Raw genomic sequence first — 17,478 nt, forward strand, 5'->3', positions numbered from 1 at the left:
CTTCATATATATATAGAAAATCCCCAAATAAAATTGCAGAAGACAAAAAGAGAAACGAACACTTAATATAGCGTGTATATATATATATATATATATATATATATATATATATATATATATATATATATATTTACATTTATGTATCTAAGACATTGTATCCATTCACCGTTAGACGGTGGTGAGAGGGACACCCCCACCACACACATATATATATACAACCTTCGACAGAGTAACAGTCATATATACTACTTGAACAGACACACATATCAATACATAAACATACGTTCACATGTACATACCCATATGCACACACACAGACACGTCTACACACTTAATACCTAAATACTCACATACATAAGTATGTAGGGAAGTGGTTATACACCATTAGGTGTACTCCGCTTCCGTACATTAAATTTCTTGAAGAAACAACGGAACGCAGATTCTGAACTATCAACACAACAATATTTATTACAATAGAATTCGGCAGCACTTCGCCCTTTGGTTACTGAGACGCCGTCAATGATGTTGCGTGGTTATTTGTCTAGCTCCATAGTTGGAATGTTGGAGAGTGGCTGTTGACGACGTCTAGGCCCTTCGTCGGCCAGTGAGAAAGAGGATGAAAATCCGCCCGAAGCTTGGATATCGAATGACCACGCATGTGCATGAGACTCTTCCTGTATTCCTACCGGAACTAGTCCCTGCGCATGCGTGGATAGAAACTCCGAAAATGTCGTCTGCTATAAAGGCGTCACTACAAGTACATACATACATACATGCATACATGCATATAGGCTTGCACGCATGCATACGCACATATTTACATGCACACATACATACTGTCGTTGGCTGTTCAAGTGCGTGTTACTAAATGTAAAAACCGTGTGAATCACAATAAGACATTTTTGTTTATTCTTTGTTCACCTTTTGTGGTGGAAGCATGTAGTATGATAAAACACGTGTATCAAAGTGAGGCTAGATGCCTCGTTGATATATTCGTCTGCTGTGGAGGTCGACTCACATATTACTATGTAATATGTAGCTCTGCTACATAGCCTCTTGCTAGACTTGAAAGAATCGAAAAAAAGGTAGAGATGGCGTATGTAAATATGCAGTGCAAAAAGCAGATAAGAACATGGTATACAAACAGAAGGATGCAATACAAAAGAAAAAAAAATGATATACTGAAATGAAAAAGCAAAGCATGGTAAGGGTAAACAGAATATGAACACAAAGAAATAAGCAAAATTTTCAAGTCGATTAGGTAAAGTTCGAAGGAACACTGTTAAGAACAAACCTGCGTCGTTGGTGATACGTATTGAAAAGTCTTTGCTAAATTCACAAATTGTTCATTATAGTTCAGATGTACACAGCGACCACTACGAGTCGTAGTGACGTATGCAGATGGAGGAGGGATCGGTGTGTGTGATAGTATTGGTGGTGGTTGCAGTGGAGTAACATTTATTTTATGTTGTACTGTGAATGTAGGTGGTGTATGAGGTGGTATTGTATCACTCTGTGCATGCCTGCTTAAGCCTGCCTATTGAGACAGTTTCCTTTTTACCAATAACATCTATGGTATATAGTTTGTCTGTGTGCGACAGGACGTGAAAGGGTCCCGTGTATGGAGGTGTGAGAGGGGTTTTCACAGCGTCGTTTCGTAGAAATACGTGGGTCCAAGAATCAATATCTTTTGGAACTGATGATTTAGTGGTCTGGTGTCGTGTTGACATGGGTAGAAGTTCTTGCATGTATTTGCGAAGTCTGTGTAAGTACATGGTGGGGTCTTGTGTGGAAAGATCCACTGGGGCCAACATCTAGCTTGGCAACGAAAGAGGTGTGCCATAAAGAAGTTCTGCTGGGGAATAACCGACATCCTCCTTTATCGAGGCTTGACAGCCAAGGACTATTGGAAGATATTCGCGCCAACGCTGCCGATCTGCACACAAAGCAGCTTTCATTTGATGGTGGAATCGTTCCACCATACCGTTGGGTTGTGAATGGTAACTGGTGGTTCGAATCTGACGCGCACCTATGGTCTTCGTGAGCTCGTGGAAGAGTTGCGATTCAAAGTATTTTCCATGGTCAGTAGTGATGGTGGTATGGACTCTGTACCGTGATATCCGTCCTGTGAGAAAAGCTTTGGCAACAGATTCTGCAGTGATATCTACTAAAGGAACAGCTTCTGGTCAACGTGTGAAATGATTAATGCAGTTGAGCAGGTAGGTATATCCCTGGCTGACTGGCCAAGGTCCGACAAGGTCGATGTGTACATGGCTGAAACGCACATCTGGTGCGTTGAATGTGCCAAGGGGTGCATGGATGTGCCTATGCACCTTTGACTTCTGACAGAAAAGGCAGGAGCGTGACCAAGAAGTGGTGTCTCGTCTCATATTTGGCCACAAGAATCTAGCCGAAATGAGTTTCACTGTGGCGGTGACGCCAGGGTGTAATAGGTTATGCAGTGAGCTGAAGACTGTTTGTCTGTCGGTCTCCGGAACGAAAGGATGAGGAGAATTCGTGGAAGTGTCGCACAAAATCTGTGCGTCAGATTTGGGTACTGAGAAGTACTTAGAATTAAATGTGACAGAGGCGAGTGAGGATATATCAATTGTCTCTAAGTGAGGTTGATCTTTAGCCAAGAAATGCAGGTCGATGTCTGAGGGTGACGACAGCGAATTCAGTGGTAGGTGCGATAAAGCGTCTGCTGCAGTGTTATGGTGAATGTCGGCGGTAAATTGGGAAATGAAATCCAAGTGTCTGGTTTCCCACGGAGAGCACTTCGAGCGCAGGGCAAAGGTGAGTGGACTGTTGTCCGTAAATATCATTAATCGGTGTCCCTCGGGTGTGTGCCGGAAATGTTTCACTGCTAAATACATAGCTAACAGCTCCTGTCCGAAAGTACTGTAGCGAGTTTCAGCTGGCTTAAGTTGCCGAGAGTAAAAGGCAAGAGGCTGGAGTTGTTGCTGGGGAAATTGTTGTAACACCAAGCCCATGGCAGTGTTGGATGCGTCCACTACAAGGGATAGTTAAGCATCTGCAACAGGGTGGGAAAGAAGGGATGCCTGAGCCAGTTGCTGCTTGCTGTGTTGAAGAAGTCAAGTTAGGTGGAGTACAACGCTATTGACTCATTCCTCTTTTTCCTATTCCGAAGGAGCGTGTTTTAGCAGATAAAGGATTTCAGCTGAATGAGGAACAAAGCGCCGGCAGAAGTTGAATAGTCTCAAGAAATGTCGGAGCTGACGTAACGAGGTGGGTGGAGGTAACTCTTGCAATGCCTTCACCTTGTCAGGCAGTGGCGATATGCCTTCGGGGCTGATGACGTGACATAGGAAGGTCAAAGAAAAAGCACCAAAAACACATTTGGTAGGGTTGATCCGCACTCGGTAAGTCTTGAACTGCTCGAACAGCTGACGTACATGATGGAGATGTTACTCGGATGAGACGCTAGCTATCAAGATGTCGTCGATGTACGCATCGACGAAGTCTAAGTCTCGGACGATTTTGTCTATGAATCTTTGAAATGTGCTGGCTGAATTCCGTAAACCAAATGGCATAATTAGGAATTCGAAGGCACCAAAAGCAGTGGTTACGGCAGTCTTTGGAATATCCTCTGGATTCACGGGAATCTGATGGTATGCCTTAACCAAGTCCAGTTTGGTGAATAATCTGCAGTTGTGGAGAGATGACGCAAAATCCTGCATGCTGGGTATTGGATACCTATCTGGCATCGTGATGGAGTTTAATATCCTGTAGTCACTAGTGGGCTGCCAGTCCCCGGAACGCTTTGGAACCATGTGCAAAGGTGACACCCAGGAGCTATTAGAGGGGAGGATGATGCCCAATTGGAGAATGTGGTTAAATTCTGCCTTGGTCGCCTTTAACTTCTCCGAGGAGAGGCGGCGAGGGCGAGAAAAAACCGGAGCACCTTTAGTTTCGATGAAATGGGTGGTGGTGTGAGTTGGAGCAGCAGTAAAAACATTTAGGTTGGTCAGCTCCGGATATGAGTTTTACAGTGCATGGCATGGGGCGTCCGTGGCAGCAATGAAAAAGCCTGGACTAACCGCAGGGGTTAGTGACCATTTAACTGGAATAGAAAGTTCTGTGGTCGCGTCCCATAAGCGCCGAGTGTGCATGTCCACAAGCAGGTGGAAGTGGTGCAAAATCTCTGCACCTAATGTAGGGTAAGAGAGATCTGCAGCTGTAAAATCCACTTGAAGTCACGTTGCAGATCTAAATCCAACGAACAAGATATCTGTCTGAAAATATGAATCGGTGAATGGTTCACCGCCTGTAGAGTCACTGGTAATAACAGTGGTTTATCCGCGTGGAGTTTTAACGGCCAGATACTGCAGGTAGCATCTGTATCTACGAGGCAGCGGGCGTGGGATATCTGGTCTGTTATGAAAAATGCACAGTTGGCTGCTGCAGAGAATGTGCTGTGCTCAATTCTCTGGTTGGTCGTTTTCCTGTTGAGAAAAAGTACAGGGTTGGGTACATTTGCGTGCTGAAGCTCCAAACTTGGCATGGTGCCAGCATATGGATGAATGAGCAGAGGACGAGCGATGGCGAGGCGAGAAGGAGCGATCGAAATAACGCTGTCTGGGTGAACTTGACCTGGAAGTGCGAAGTAGCTGCACTTCTCTCATTAATTCAGCTATCGCCTTTAGGATAGCAGTCGAAGCAAGGTCTTTATCAGTGAAAACTGACGCTACTGGCGGGTGTGCAGAGGAGTCCGGTGGTACTGGGGCTGGCTTGGTGGTGTTGCCGGTATACTTTATGATTCTGTCGGCGGTGGAGGCTTGATGGGAGTCGTCTCCATCATAGAGGCTAGGACAGCTTGGATGACAGAGGGCAACCGGGGAAAAAATAGTTGTTTCAATAAAACACTATCAGCAGGTGCATTTCGGGAAAATATGGCGCAGAAGTTGCGAGGGTTTACGGTCGCCCACGTGCTCATCATTGACGAGGGTTTGAAATCTTTCTTCTGACAAGGACGTGTGTGAAAGAATCTCCTGTTTAATGCTCCTATACGTGGGATCATGTGGGGGTTCAGTTATCAGGTCCCTCACGGTGACTGTCAGGGATGGTGGTTCTGCGCCCAGTAATATGTGAAGCTGTTGGACTTCGGAGGCAATATCGTTTACGGCAAACGTCAATTCGATCTGTGCGAACCACACTTTCACATCATCCTTGAAACAAGGTAAGGAATTATTATTCATGGTGATGTGTAACAGACAGATGTCAATTATTGGGGAAAAGTTTGTAAAATGGCGTGCGACTGTGCTGTTAAATGAAACAGATAGCTCAGGCAGCTGTGTTGTGACTACGTGGGGTATTCAAATTTTGCGCGCACGTGTAGCTTGAGAAATGGCGTCAAAGTTTGTGACGCAAGACAAAATGGCGATGAGTCGCATAGTGCATGAATTTACATGTGCAAGAGAAAAAAGAACATTTCGGTATTTTCAAAAAAAAAAAAAAAATTGTTTTTAGCCCGACTCGACTACAAGAATAAAAGTGAATTATTATTTTTTGTTGGGTATTGACATCCTAGCAATATATTGTTTGTATATGAAATGTGTTGGTATAAGAACGGTGTGTTTGTAAATGACTTTGGTGTGTGTTTCCTTAGTAACAAGCATTTTTTCAAACAGGGCGTCCGGTGAACCACTAAACATATGTCCTGTATGTATACATATATGTATGTATACATATAGATGTAAGTATGTACATATATGTATGGATGTATACATATATTTATATATGCATATATATATAAATATATATATATATATATATATATAAATATATATATATATATATATATATATATATATATATATAATAAAGTAAAGTTGTGGAATACCGTACGAGTGGAAATATATATGAAAGAAGGTTTGAAAATGCACTTATTTTTTTAAAATATTTATTTACTTAACCGGTTTCACTTTTGTAGAAAAAGATTATCAAAAGTCTTTGAGAATAATAAAAATATTACATATATGTACATACCTACATATAGATGTGTAGTGACGTCATATTGACGCCAAAATGGCATAGTCGCCATTGCTGAATCCTTAACCACGCATGCGTGGATTTCAACATCCAAGCGTTCCCGCTTCTATCCTGTCTCTTTTACCCGCAGACAGCGACCAAGCAAGACGTCTAAGCAGGCTCTCTCATTTGAGTGTGGTTGAACGAAGTTGTCTCTACAACGACACCAGCTCGAGGAACAATACATCTACATTTCAGGCTACTCGGAAACCGGACAATTGGAAGCTGTTTTATTTTCTACCATACAATAAATATTTGTTGTTGTTGATCAGATTGGAGTTTCTGCGTTCAGTTCACTTCTAATTTAACATAGGAAAGTTAGGTGTACATCTAATGATGTATAACCCACTTTCCTAAAGTGGTGACCCCGAAGACGAGAACCGCAGCCACGAAAATCTGAACTGCGAACAATAATACTACAATTGGTACCTCGAGCTAAAGGATCTACGGACCTCATTTCAACAGCCATTGAATTCGTATGCTTCGCGACGTTCAACATCCTCTACATTCTTATCAAACACAAGTAAAAAGCTAAAAAAAATTTTTTCTACGATAAAGCTTTTTATTTTGTCAATGACTGACAGAGCCTATTTCATCCTAACGACTTTTTGAACAATTTCACAGTGAGATATTGACTCTATAGCATTTCAGACTACACAAACTCACATTGTGCCAAGCTAACACAGACGTTTTTTTCTCTCTTTCTGACTGTTATTTTCCATTTCCTTTCAGCACGTCAAGGTGGGTTTTCAAAAAAAAAAAAAATTTTTTCCCGCAGACAGTACAAGCACACAACCAAACACACTACAAAAAAAAGAAAAAAAAAACTAAAAAAAAAAAGAGAAAGGCAACCGCATTATTTTTTTTGTTTTTTTTTAGCGAATATTTCTTTTTCTTCTTTCCTTTTCCATTTTGTTCTTATTGTGCACATACATTACAGAGGAAAACAAAAAGGTACAGAAAAAATAGTGTGTTTCCTTTTCCATTTGCGGTGAAATTTTTTTGGCCTTTTGCATATTTTATACGTTTTTCGTTATTGTTTCTTCCTATTTTACCTTTGACGGAATCATTACCAATATGTGTGCGTTGCCAAGCCTGCCTTCATTCGCCGGAGAGACTGACGTATTTTTTGGTCAGTTAGAGAACTTTTTTCGGGCACATGATGTCTCGCCCACTCGGAGGCTATCTTTAATGCTATGCAATTTGCCTTCGTCGCTTCTAAAAGTGTCGAAGGATTTTATCACGACTCCTAAAGACGACGCGACCTACGAAGAAGTAAAGACTGAGGTATTGCGAAGGACTGCCAGATCTGCCACCAGCAAGTTTCATGAGCTGATGGCGGATGAACAACTAGGCGATAGAACTCCAACGGAGTTTTTAACTCATCTACGCGGTCTCAGCGGTGAATCAACTGATGGGCCACTTCTTAGGAAGATATTCTTTACACGGTTACCGTCGCAAGTCCAGACAATATTTTCAACGGCTTCGGAATCAGACACACTCGATTAAGTGGCCACCATGGCCGATAGGGTCATGGAATTTTCAGTGAACCCTTCTCGACTTGTTTCAAATTGCTCTGAGTCCTCCACGGACACACCACGTACTGTTTCCGCAGATCCTGCAAGGCAGTCCTCTTCAGTGACCAATGAGGATTTGCTACGTAGCATTCAGGAGCTCACTCGCACCGTAAATAACCTCTGTTTCTCGAGATCTCGTGGTGGTTCCCAATCTCGCAGCGTTTCCCGGTCTCGAAAATTTTCTCGAGATCGGGGAGCTACCTGGAAGAAGCAAGGTCTGTGTTGGTACCATGCAAACTTTTCGAACAAGGCGACAAAGTGTATTCAGCCTTGTTCGTTCAAGGCGTCGAGAAACGAGTAGAGGAGAAAGTGCGCACGTCCCTTTCCTCCACCCAACCTGTTTTTAATCGTGCAATATTCGTCCAGGACCAAGTGTCGAAGAAATTCTTCATGGTTGACACTGGTTCCTGTTGTAGTATTTGGCCGCTTCGTCTAACAGTCGACAAACCTCGCCGTTCTGAAATTGTTTTGCACGCAGTTGATTCATCTCCGATTCCTACTTTTGGTCAGCTTTCTCTACGTTTAGACATTGGTCTTCGCAGAGACTTTCAATGGGTTTTTGTCATAGCTGACATTCCACATCCCATTTTGGGTGCGGATTTTTTAAATCATTTTCAATTATTGGTAGATGTCCGACGTCGAAGGCTTGTCGATGACTCGACATCTCTTTCCACGCCGGCAAGGAGCTCTACCAATTCTCCTCTTAGCCCAGCATTTTTATTGCCACTGCTGGGGACGCTTTTCATTCTCTTTTAGCGTCTTTTCCGGAGTTGGTGGATATTACTTTCAAGCCGGTTAAACCTGCACATTCCACCCTCCATTATATCACGACGACTGGTCCTCCGGTTTTTTCTCGACCACGTGGCCTAGCGCCTGATCGTCTTAAGACGGCCAAGGCCGAGTTTGAGCACATGCTTCAACTCGGCCTCATTCGCCCCTCCACCAGCCCATGGGCATCTCCTCTACATTTGGCCCGTAAAGGGGATTCGGATTTTCGCCCGGTGGGGGACTATCGGAGACTAAATGCTGTGACGATATCTGATCGCTATCCCATCAGGAATTTGCAGGATTTCTCGGCGAACCTGCATGGATGCACCATTTTCTCTAAGATTGATCTGGTACGGGCCTATCATCAGATACCAGTAAATCCAGAGGATATCCCTAAAACAGCCATCACTACACCTTTCGGTTGTTTTGAATTCCTATTTATGAGTTTTGGTTTGCGTAATGCTACTAGCACTTTTCAGAGGTTTATGGATGAGGTCGTTCGTGGACTTGATTTTGTATTCGCTTATGTCGATGATATACTCATCGCTAGTGATACGGAAGAGAATCATCTCCACCATTTGTCGCAACTTTTTCAGCGTCTTCGCGCTTATAATGTGAAGATTAATCCCGACAAGTGTCTTTTCGGGTAGTCATCCCTGAATTTTCTGGGACATTTGGTTGATTCTAATGGGATCAAACCTCTTCCTGCTAAAGTCGATGCAATTCAACGCATCGCACATCCAACTTCTCTGCGACAGTTGCGCCATTTTTTTAGGCATGGTCAATTTTTACAGGAGATTCATTGACCGGTGTGCATACAAACTACTTCCTTTAACGAGGTACTGCAAGGCCATTCTAAGAAGGATGCTGGACTCACTCTTACTGATGAGGCGTTATCTGCTTTTGAGTCTGTGAAACAGGAGTTATCCTCCGTTCCTGTTCTTGCACATCCCGCTCCTGATGCTCCGCTTTCTTTGTCTGTGGATGCTTCCGATTCTGCGGTCGGTGCTGTTTTGCAGCACACTGTAGACAATCAAACAAAACCTTTGGCTTTCTTTTCTTGTAAATTACAGCCTGCCGAACGCAGGTATAGTACTTTTGATCGTGAGCTATTGGCGATCTATCTGTCGATTCGGCATTTTCAACACCAGCTGGAGGGACGAGAGTTTGTGATTTATACTGATCACAAGCCCCTCACTTTTGCTCTGTCCTCTAAAACGGACAAGCTCTCTCCTCGTGCTTTTCGTCACCTGGATTTTATCTCACAATTTACAGGTGACATTCGTCATGTGCCAGGGAAAGAGAACATCCTAGCTGATGCTCTTTCGCGACTCCCTGTGCATTCTATTTCCACTCCCGCGGAAATTGATTTGCTGGCAATTTCGCAGGAGCAACCTTCTCTGTCAAGTTTAGATTTGACTTCGTCAAAATTCAGCAACTGTAAATTTGCTTATCTTCTGCTCCCTTCATCCGAGGGCTCTATATTATGTGACACATCCACAGGTTCTCCTAGGCCTTTAGTACCTACGAACCATCAACGTTCTGTGTTTGATGCCCTTCAGTCTTTGTCACATCCGGGCATCTCAGCAACAGTAAAGCTTATCACTGCTCGGTTTTTCTGGCCCAATATGCGGCGATCAGTTGCCACTTGGGCACGCTCTTGCATGAAGTGCCAGAGTGCGAAGGTCCATAGGCACGTTCATACCCCTCTTGGACAATTTCCTTCTCCTGAAGCCCGTTTCCGTCACGTCCATCTTGATTTGGTTGGACCGTTACCAGTGTGTCGTGGGTTCTCATACCTGTTAACTTGTGTTGACCGTTTCTCACGTTGGCCAGAAGCCATTCCTATAGCAGATATTACTTCTGAGACTGTTGCCCAGGCTTTCGTTTCTGCGTGGGTTTCTAGGTTCGGAGTACCGGTCAGTTTGACCACAGATCGTGGCCGGCAATTTGAGGCCGCGCTTTTTCGTGACCTATCACGAATCCTGGGGGTGCATCGTATATGCACCACCAGCTACCATCCCGCTTCTAATGGGATGGTTGAGCGGTTTCATAGACAACTTAAGGCCGCTTTGCGCGCCTCGCCCAACCCGCAGTTTTGGGTTGAAATTCTTCCGGTTGTCCTCATTGGATGCCGGACTGCGGTAAAAGCTGACCTGGGTTACTCCTCTGCGGAACTTCTTTACGGCACCACGTTGACGTTGCCAGGTGCGATGGTGGTACCAGACTCATCACAACCACCACACCCAGAGTCCTATGTTACTCGGTTGCGAGAGTATTTCTCCAATCTTCCATCTATGGGCCCCAGACAACAGTCACCTCCCTTTAGAGTGCCAGCAGACATTGAGTCTTGGTCTCATGTGTTTATTAGGGATGATTCTGTCAAAGGACCCCTTGTTTCTCCCTACAAAGGACCCTATCGTGTGCTTTCTCGCACTCCAAAGTTTTTCAAGGTCGACGCTAATGGTCGTACAGAAATTGTGTCTGTCGACCGTCTGAAAAAAGCGTACCTTGACAAACCTTCAACTCCCGTGGACGACGTGCCCGTGTTTCAAATGCCGCACACACCACTATCACCACACACATTGTCAACGCCTTTACCAATGCATACACCAACATCAGCACCATCACAATCACACACACCAACAATTACACCACCTTCGTCGTTGCAAAGGAACCCTAGCGAACCTTATTTCACTAGGTTTGGCAGGACGGTGCATTGGCTCAAGAAATTGGAAAAAACTATTTACGTTTAATTTATTGTTTTTACTGGACAATTTCAGTTTTTTTTATTGAACATTTTTCTTCCATTCAGAAAAAAAAAACTATGTATCCGGTTCGTAAAAAATTACACAAGGAAATTTGGAATGTCCATACGCGGGAGGTTGTGGTCAGTTGCGGAGCTATGGTTGAGCATCGATGCCAGTTGTGACCGGTTACCTGGTGGTAAATATTCTGGATGGTCTGTTGATCGTGAGTGGAAAACATCCACTCTAACAGAGTCGATAAAACCAAGTGTGTTAATCTGGTGTGTCCCTGGTGGTGGGGTTGTTGGCGCACGACATTGTGGTAGACAGTACACTGATGGCGAAAACGTCGGCGCAGGAACTGTAATATAGCTGTATTCTGTATGTGTGGTGGTAATGATGTTGACAGTGGTAATGATGTCCTGTTTAAACTTGGCGACGTCGGAGGAATGCCTGGTACTAGGTATCTTAGTCGGTTGGCTCTTGCTATTTTTCCGTGAGGGGATGTCCCACTCATACAGTGAAGATAAAACCGAGTGTTTGATATATATTTGTGCCGCATTTTCTGCGTGGTTTCGATTGCCATCTCGCCTCAGACGTCCCTCCAAAATTTTTTTAATTTCGTGTTCCACACTCAAGGGGGAGCCATTGTAGTGACGTCATATTGGCGCCAAAAAGGCATAGTCGCCATTGCTGAATCCTTAACCACGCATGTGTGGATTTCAGCATCCAAGCGTTCCCGCTTCTATCCTGTCTCTTTTACCCGCAGACAGCGACCAAGCAAGACGTCTAAGCAGGCTCTCTCATTTGAGTGTGGTTGAACGAAGTTGTCTCTACAACGACACCAGCTCGAGGAACAATACATCTACATTTCAGGCTACTCGGAAACCGGACAATTGGAAGCTGTTTTATTTTCTACCATACAATAAATATTTGTTGTTGTTGATCAGATTGGAGTTTCTGCGTTCAGTTCACTTCTAATTTAACATAGGAAAGTTAGGTGTACATCTAATGATGTATAACCCACTTTCCTAAAGATGTATACATACATGCATATATGGGTACAGGACATCAATGATGTCCTTCACGTGAGTCCGAATACTTGAATGTATGTTGACAGTTTGTCCTGGCCCGTTTGCCCGCAGATGGTTGATTTCTGTAGTTATCATAAGTTGTTTTCGGCGATTTGAATGAGTTTTGATTGTTATTTCCAGCAGGTAGACATACGTAGTATGTCCTTTGATTAATCTTAATATATATATATATATATTAAAAATAGTGAAAGCCGGTTTATGGGATTACCTTAGGTTTTCCGTCCATAATATCATCAGATCCCAAAAGCCTGTTGGCCCATGACCTCTTAAAAATATGGAGGGGCAAATGCCTCACTACTCAAAGTAGGGATTATCTACCTTCGCTATTGGCTATCGACTTCCGGTTGTGCCACCATCTTGCAAGGCAAGAATTATGACGATATAGAGTATGGATACTTGTTCATCCTCAAAATATATTTCCTCGTGTTTTACAATTTTATATAGCATAGTATTGTGGTCTTTATGACCTACAGTGTTTTGTTAGTAAGATTGAACTTCAAAATAACCTTCCCCCAAACACTAACTGATAAAAAACAAATTCCACTTTGAAACTAGCCAGATTGATAGATCCTGAAGAAGCTGCATGGAAAATCATGCCAGGTTGCATTTACAACTGCCCGTAGTCTGTGCAGTGGAAACACATGTCGGTTATAAAGACTATATGCTGTATAAAATTGTAAAATAAGAGAAAATAAATTTTGAAAATGAATAAGTTTCCGTATTCTATATTGTTATAATTATTGCTAATATATACTCCAGACAATATTACCACCCAGTGAAGCGAATATGGAATTATCCATCGGAAGAATTTACAGAGTGACTGACAACTAATAGTAGTTATAGACATTAAGTACTGATCAATGTGGTTAGCCATAACCTGGAACACAGCTGAGAACCACTATGGTATCTACCTGGATAATATATATCTTCAAACTCTCTCTCTCTCTCTCTCTCTCTCTCTCTCTCTCTCTCTCTCTCTCTCACACACACACATGCACACACACATATGCACTCACGCACACACACATGCATATATATATTTCAGCGCAGGAGTAGCTGTGTGGAAAGAAGCTTGCTTCCCAACTACATGGTTCTAGGTTCAGTCCCACTGCATAGCATCTTGGGCAAGTGTCTTCTACTGTAGCCTCGGGCTGACCAAAGCCTTGTGAGTGGATTTGGTAGACGGAAGCTGAAACAAGCCTGTTGTATACATACATATATATATATATATATATGTATGTATGTATGTATATGCATGTATGTATTTGTGTCTGTGTTTGTCCCCCACCATCGCTTGACAACTAATGCTGGTGTGTTTCCATCCCTGCAACTTAGTGGTTCTGCAAAAGGGACCGATAGGATAAGTACTAACCTTACAAAGAATAAGTCCTGAAGTCAATTTATTCGACTAAAGGTGGTGCTCCAGCATGGCTGCAGTTAAATGACTGAAACAAGTAAAAGAGTATATATATATATATATATATATATCATTTGTGAAAAACATAAATCCGAAAGAAGAAGCACATTTTAAGATGTAGAGCAGTATATATTAAAAAATGGGGAAGGTTAGTTTATGGGATTACCTAAGGTTTACTGTCCATAAAAGGTTTAGCTTTATTGCGTATCGTCAGTTCCCAAAGATCTGTTGGCCCAAGACCTCAAAGGTAACATTTGGGGACTATCCCCCTTTGCTATTGGCTATGGACTATCGGCTGTGCTGCTATCTTGTGGGCGCCAAAAAGCTAGCATGAGCTTCCTGAAATGTAAACATAGCCTGAAAATATCAGTTCTGGAGTTAAAGATGTTCCTTAGTTTGAGTGAGTCCTATAGGATTCTTGCACGTTCAACTATGCATAACTTGCGACGCTTCATCCCTTTGATGTAGGGGCCTGGATTCTTGAGGATTTTCCATGAGATCGAGTATGAAATCCCATCATCTCTTAGTTGCCAGGCGTGGCTGGCCAGTGATGTTACGTATCTCCTTTCTGGAACTCTGAAGGAGGTTCTGTGGTTGGAGAGATGTTGCTTGAAAGAGTTCCCAGAACATCCAATGTATCACCGTGGTCGTATGTTGTCGATGCTAAACATCCTTAACTCCAGAATGGAGATTTTCAGGCCATGTTTACATTTCAGGAGGTTCCTGGTAGCTTTTTGGAACCCACAGGATGGCGGCACAGCCAGAAGTCGATAGCCAATAGCTATGGGAAATAATCCTCAATTGTTAACTTTGAGTAGTGAGGTATTTTCTCCTCCATATTTTAAAGAGGTCTTTGGACAACATGTTTTTGAGATCTGACGATACGTCATAAAGCTAAACCCTTTATGGACGAAAAACTTTAGGTAATCCCATAAACTGGCTTTCACCATATATATATATATATATATATTATTTTGTTTAAAAGAGTTCCAACACTGTCTGTTTTTTTATGTTTTATTTATATTCCTGCAGAACCAATGTGGGATATAGAATATGGAATATACAATATATAATATAATATACAATATATAATATAAAATAAAATAAAAATGGATGGCACCATGAAATAAAGTATTGAATGTAGATGAAATATTGAGTGTTCAATATAAAGGATCAAATATATAAATATAAATATAAATATATAAAGGTGACTCGAGTTTCAGGGCTATTTCCCTTCGTCATGGCCGGTATGACAGACTTTAACAGACTGTAATAAGTTGGCTGGTTTTCTGTCTTTTATACCAATTCCTTTGGACAGCAGCAGTAGGTGTTTGGCTATTTTTAGAATTGCTGTCAAATCTATTTTTAGAAATGATGATATTTTAATTTATTGTTTTTGTGTTTGGGTTGTAGGGATAAGATTTTTAAACCCCAGTAGGTGTTTGGCTGTTCTTAGAAATGATGCCAAATCTGAGAGATTTTTTGTGTTTTGGTTATAGGGATAAGATTTTTAAACCCCAAGTAAGATAAATTTAATCATTGTTTGTTAAGAGTGGGTTTGAATTTCTTAATAAAGTCCTTTTCTTTGCATTTCCTTTCAATTTCATTCAGGTTGTAAAGTTTATGGAATGGAAATATAATAAAAGTTTGATGACCACATGTTGCCAGATGGTTACTCAGTGGTATTTGGCGGACTTCTGGGTTTTTAATCTGTTGTCGATGTACCCGTGAGCGTTCCGATAGTATATTCCTCTATACACAAATGATTAAATTTATCTTACTTGGGGTTTAAAAATCTTATCCCTATAACTAAAACACAAAATATCTCTCAAATATCATCATTTCTATAAATAGATTTGGCATCATTTCTAAGAACAACCAAACACCTACTGGGGTTTAAAAATCTTTAAAGTAAGATAAATTTAATCATTGTTTGTTAAGAGTGGGTTTGAATTTCTTAATAAAGTTATTTTCTTTCAATTTCATTCCGGTTGTAAAGTTTATGGAATGGAAATATAATAAAAGTTTGATGACCACATGTTGCCAGATGGTTACTCAGTGGTATTTGGTGGACTTCTGGATTTTTAATCTGTTGTCGATGTACCCGTGAGCGTTCTGATAGTGCATTACCTGTCTGGCCAACATACAACCCCCCCCCTTTTTTGTATTTATTTTTACTCGCATATATATATATATATATATATATATATATATATATACATACAGGGTCTTGTAGATAAATTGAGACCAATTTTAAGCAGTTGACTTAGTGGGTTTAACATTTCACTATTTGACAAAACCTTGCTTGCTTGAAAATCTAATCTTCCTTTTTATTTTTCAGGTAAATAGTGAACTGATTTGACAACAAAAAGTCATGGAACAACAAAATAATTCCGCCATTGTTGTTTTGGCGTGTGCTGGGCACACTGCCAATAAAATTGCTAAGTTGACAAAACTTCCAAAAGCAACAGGTTATAGTGTGTATAAGCAATTTAAAGAAGAGGGAAAAATTGATAGAAAAGAATACAAAACTCAAAGTGATTCCAAGCACAATCCAAAGTTTCTTGCTGGCTTCAAACGCTTGATTGAGGCCAACTCATCCACATCCATGATAACTCTTGCAAAGAAATGCAATGTGTCCTTTTTCTATGGTGTCCAGAGCTGTGAACAGAAACCTTGACATGATTAGCTATGTTCAACAATGCTGCCACCTCCTAACAGCTAGAGCCAAAACAATTAGAGCTAAGAGATGCCCAAAGCTTCTGTCATTCATCAAACATCAAGATGCAGGAAAAACTCTCATGTTTGTGGACGAGAAGTTCATTGTAGACGCTGAGGTGAATCGCAGAAATTCTCGAATGATTGCATAGAACCCTTCTAACGTCCCCGCTGTGTTTGAGACTAAGAATCATGCCTTTGTGGTGGTATTTGGGGCTGTAGCACGTGATTGAAGTATCATGGATCCACACTTCATTGAGTCTGGCTTGAAGATCGGCGCAAAGGAGGATCTGGACATCCTGAAGCATTGTCTGTTACTTTGGATGGAGCAGAAGTTTTTGCTTGGCAATGAAGTGCTTATCTACACCATGCCATAGGTCAAAAGCACCACAGGTCTTCCTTTGTGAGAAGGTGCCATTTTTCTTGAGGGCCAGCATCTGGCCCAGTAATAGCCCACATCTCAACCTTCTCGATTACTTTTTATGGAGCATACATCAAGCAACAAACCAATTCTTCACTACACATGAGTGTAAATAGCTTGAAGACCTGCATCATGCGTGCGACACACTAAATCAAAAAGATGGAGGTTGTGACAGCTGCAAAAAAATTTCGTTCTCATATGGGGGCAGTAATTGTCCAAAAGGGCAGCCGTATTGAGTGATAAATGTTTTTGTAATAAATGTTACATTAAAATTATATCTGATTACTACCATTATTTTAGTATTTATAACCAGTTTTATGCATCGTAAAAATTCAGTTCTATATTTAAGAGATGAGGAATTATGTACATTATTTACATTAATTGACGGATATTTGTCCTCATCTTATTTGTTGTTAACACAACGTTTCGGCTGATGTACCCTCCAGCCTCCAGTCTTGGGGAAATTTCGAACCTGGGTTCTCATTCCTAAGGTATTTTTCGATGTTGTTGTTGTTGTTATTGCTATTATTGTTGTTATTATTATCATTATTATTATTATTATTATTATTATTATTATTATTATTATTATTATTATTATTATTATTATTCAGGTCACTGCCTGGAATCGAACTGTTGTATTACTTTTGAATACTGTCCTGATGTCATATGGGCCGCATATTTTTTG

The 17,478-nt window shown here is 41.5% G+C and overlaps 1 long non-coding RNA gene across 1 annotated transcript in view; it reads left to right on the forward strand.

Moving 5' to 3' along the window:
• Positions 1 to 17,062, forward strand: part of LOC128247317 (uncharacterized) — a 48,768-nt gene extending 31,706 nt beyond the window's left edge. The window contains exon 3 of the long non-coding RNA XR_016241096.1: positions 15,996 to 17,062. This is a non-coding gene — a long non-coding RNA (uncharacterized LOC128247317). The remainder of the gene's footprint in view (positions 1 to 15,995) is intronic.
• The last annotated feature ends 416 nt before the right edge of the window (positions 17,063 to 17,478 follow it).

This window comes from Octopus bimaculoides, chromosome 3 (genome assembly GCF_046866305.1).
Source record: "Octopus bimaculoides isolate indiv1 chromosome 3, ASM4686630v1, whole genome shotgun sequence".
Classification (NCBI taxonomy): domain Eukaryota; kingdom Metazoa; phylum Mollusca; class Cephalopoda; order Octopoda; family Octopodidae; genus Octopus; species Octopus bimaculoides.